Source organism: Aptenodytes forsteri, unplaced genomic scaffold, assembly GCF_000699145.1.
Source record: "Aptenodytes forsteri isolate BGI_AS27 unplaced genomic scaffold, ASM69914v1 Scaffold184, whole genome shotgun sequence".
Classification (NCBI taxonomy): Eukaryota; Metazoa; Chordata; class Aves; order Sphenisciformes; family Spheniscidae; genus Aptenodytes; species Aptenodytes forsteri.
In genome coordinates, this window is record NW_008796078.1 from 4,487,332 (window position 1) to 4,491,916 (window position 4,585).

The following is a 4,585-nucleotide window of genomic DNA, read 5'->3' on the forward strand; positions in this document are numbered from 1 at the left end:
AGGTAAAGCAAAAGCTGCGCACGCAAGCAAAGCAAAACAAGGAATCCATTCACTGCTTCCCATGGGCCGGCAGGTGTGCAGCCATCTCAGGAAAGCAGGGCTCCATCACGCATAATGGTTACTTGGGAAGACAAACGCCATCACTCCAAACATCCCCCCTCTTCCTTCTTCTTCCCCCAGCTTTACATGCTGAGCATGACGTGATATGGTATGGAATATCCCTTGGGTCAGTTGGGGTCAGCTGTCCCGGCTGTGTCCCCTCCCAACTTCTTGTGCACCCCCAGCCTGCTCACTGGTGGAGTGGGGTGAGAAGCAGATATAGAACGCTTCATGGATTTGCCTATCATCCTTGCGCAGGGGCCATGCTAATCTTCTCTGTATTGTTCCAATTTTAGTATATGTGCTGCCAAAGCGAGGACACTGCTGTTCAGGGAATGACTGAAATAAATTGAGAACTTCCAATAGATCCTCAAGAGGGCTCTTTTCAAAAGATTTGGAAATTTAATTATTTTTTAGCACATCACTCAACAGAAGCCAGAAGGATGGCTACTTTGAATCTTTGAAATAATGTCTTAGAGACTGCAGTTTGTGCTTCTTTAGTTCGGATGCTCAGGAAGATGAAGCCTCTAGCTAAGATAATTCTGATGACTTGTCAAGGTTGGCAAAACCTGACATTGGCAGTACATCTTCCTCCTGTAGTCTGGGCTTTAGGAGGGTAGTTTCAGAGGTGATCTGGCTGCTTCACTTCCAGATAATCCAAAGCCTGTACTGTTCAAGGCAACATACAGATTGATTCTACATTAGGGAATGTGATGGAATGAAATTCCTTCCTATTTAAAGAAAACTAAACAAACTTACTTTATGTATTGGGAGAAGGCAGCAACCTCCTCCAGAATGGGGAGGAACATCGTGATGAATACATAGCAGGAGTCACAGGTAGCCCAGCAGTGCTCCAGCACTGTGAATGGCTGTTCATAAAATCCCAAGCAGAATTAAGAAAGTGGCCAAAATTGCACATAGCCTGAGCATCACATGCTAACGACCCTGGGTCACTGTCTTCTTCTGATCTTCCCTCTTCCTCAGTCTTTCTTCAGTCCATAAAGAGGATATGCATAGTATATAAGGCTGTAGCCAAAATCACTTTCATAGGGTTTAGAAGAGTAGAAATCACAATACTCAACCTAATAGTGTCCCCAGATAAACTGTGCAGGCAGCCTCTATTCCAGGGTACCTAAAGGAGGAGGGAAACTTGGTAGGCACAGAGCGCATATCCCCAGGACGCTCCTAGTAAATGGCCAGGTAAAAGCCATCTTGTTATAGCAAAGAAAAGGGGTAGACACAAGTCCCCTTTCCTTGTATCCCTGTACCAATGTAAAGAAATTCTTTGCCTTTGAGATATTTACACATTAACAACATTCTTTGATGTAGCCAGAAAGAAATAAGGAAAACCTTATAGCCTCTATATCTGACTCTGGCAGGCAGCTATCTAGCAAATTATCACCTCTGCAAAACCCTTACTTACTGGAAAGTCTTATTAATGTGGCTGTCTCATTGCGCTTACATTCTGCCTGCTAGAATTCAGAATTCTGCTGAAATAAAGCCTGCAGAACTCACTGTTGCTCAGCTGTAATGCTCCCCACGTGTAGTGGGGAATATTGATATTCTTGCATTCAGGTTCCCAGAGTGGGATTTGTATACCTGATTCAGGAAAAAAAAAAAAAATCAGTAATACTACTCTTGTTACTCTGCTTGGAAAGGCTAGGTAAACATTTGTGTTAAGCTACTAAGTTGTTTCTAACCAGATAGATTTGATACAAATTATAAACAAAAAATATCCTTTATGCCAGTCACTTTCATATCATTTCCCTTGCACGTATCCCCGTTTTCAAGATGCTGCTTCTTCACTTTTTCTACCAAAATATGCTCATGCCATGTAGCCAGAGCTGTATTAGTACTGTATTAGCCTAGTCTCAGTGTAAAAGCTCCGCAGGTCCATACAGACTTCATTCTCTGTGTTTCATGACAGGGACATGTGACTACCTGTAGCTCAGTCCCCCTTTTTTTGTGTATAATCTTTTGTTCTGCCAGCTCTGCGTGGAGACGACTCAACCGCCTCCAGTCTGTCCGCCAGCCTGCTCCAACCTGGAGCAGTGCTCAGAAACACCGACACGCCTCTCCAGCCCTTTGGTAAACGCCCTCAGCCGTGAGTACAGCATTTCCAGTCGTGTGGCCTTCATCTTTTTTTCAAGATCCTTTTGAAGCTGTTGGTTCGTGAGATGCAAGAGTCGGATCCCAAGACCGTGGATCACTTAATCCTCTCACTTTGCATGTGTTTTTACGCTAGCCAGTTGGAGTGTTTGTACCTAAACTGAATGCAGATCGAAGGAGTTGTTGGATCAGGCCCCTGGAGGTTAGTGCCATCTGAAAGATTTCAAGCTGCCAGATGACATAAAAGCCACGGTTTCTGGTTCTCAAAATAGTGTCCATGAAAGTCATTTTGAAATTGTACTGTGTGCAAGGAACTAGGAACTACTACAAACATTGTTAGTTTCTCATCCAAAGGCAAGGCAATTTTTTTTTTTTTTCCCAACCTTGCCTTCCTGAATAGCACATCCATATTATAAACAATTTTGGAAGTTTTTCAAGACAAAAAGCGTTTAGTGGACATCTTTCCTCAGACAGGAACATCAAGTAATCCCAGTAGATTATTATTAATTTGATTTTATTGTTGCTATCCGTTTGGTAAATTTGGTATTGTTTGACTCCAGAGGAGCGTCAGACACATTGTGCACAGCGTTGTAGTGACAGTCTGCAAAAGCCTACAGAGCACCACCCGGGCTAGCAGGGGACTAGCAATCTGAATGATGATGTTGAGACTATTATTAAATATTTACTGAGCCATCAGGACTCCTCAAATCACTGTATAAAGCTGTTGTGAGGTATTAGTATTGCCACAGGCTATTCATGTTACCCAGTTTTAAGGTTCACCCCCCTAGAGATAATAGTGATAACCTCCCCAGCTTTCCAATCCAAAGAATAGAAATCACTTGCTCCCAAAACAAAATATAATCTTTAAATTGGACCATGCCTGAAGTAGCTACCAAAGCCAGAGAGGGCACTACGATGCAATTTCCAAAGGAAAACGAAGACAAGGTAAAGGCAGAAAAAAAATCCCTCTAAATCACAGAAATTCAAGAAAACGCATACATCGCCAAAGCCAGGCTTCTGCAAAATCTCAGTTGCAGCCTCTTTCTCTTCTTGGTACCTTGTGTGTCTTTTTTCAAATCAGTGTCAGAGAGGTTGAAGATTCTTGTTTCATTTCTGATTTCATTTAATCCTGCTCTTCCTATCTTCCTTCTGCTGTTCGTGAGCAGCCCAGCTTGCTGTATATCAATATGCATTTGTTCTGTTGAATTATGACAAATAATTCTCTAGTTCTCAAACATGATTCTAGCGTTTTATTCCCCTTATGCTCTAGGACTATAATTGAGACAGCTGATGGTGCAGCTGAATATAAGCTTCCATAAACAAACGCTGTGCATTTGAACTCAACTGCACGTAGGCCATCCACACACTTTTTCCACTCTGGCTGTTTCTCCCTGCAGCCAGTTGGGGAACATGTTTTGGCCATGACTCCACTGTAGATTACTCCACATCAGACCGACATCTGATTGGAGTAAGGAAAAAGCTACTGGTTAAATATCCATGATTTTCAGTCAGCATGCCAAGAGCTTCAGAGGAGATGCACTCCCTCTCTCTTTTGAAAAGGATCAGCGCTCTCAGGCTGACCTTCAAAGCCGAGCTCTGTTTGTGGGAGTGTGTACTCTTCACCTCTCAAAGGCAGGGAACTTACTGCAGCACTTGAAATTTTACTGGCTGTGTTTGCTTTTCATATAGTGCAGACAGGGGATATTAGGCAGGGATTTGCTTTACAATCACCCTTTATATAATTTACTCTTTTTCTTTTCATCCCAGAGAAAGCCTAACCTTTTTCCCATGGAATTTCTTTTAAGTGAGTCACAGAAGTCAACTGTTGCCCAGGCACTTACAGGAAAGATGGATTTACATTTTATGTGCATTTTTAGGAACACTCTTCTGTCACACCATACATCTCAATGACTAAATTAGGTCATTCCTTTGCTTTTTCCCTCTTTGCATTGTAGAGGAAAACAGACGTGATTTATCAGTCTGTCATTATGGAGGAGGTTTGATTCTGAGTTTGTCCATCCACTTCTAACTCCACACAAGCCTCAATCTGTGATTCCCATCATTTTGGGGCTCCATAACCGGAGAGCATGACTGGCCAGAGAAAGGCTTTGATACTTTGGTGATTAAACATTTAAAAAACACCTAATGTAGATGATGGATGGATGACAGCAAGGAAGCAGTGTCTCTCTGTGACTGGTCTCCCCCTAACCCACTGAAAAATACTTGGCGGTCAGCAAAGATTCAGAAAGCAGGTACTAGCAAATATGCTGTGTTTCTCCACGTATGCTGTGCCTGAGGTGGCTGTTCGTGACAAGTCACTGGGGGACAGCTCATGTCACTGGCAACAGGACCTGCAGCCACTCGGCACCACTCCATG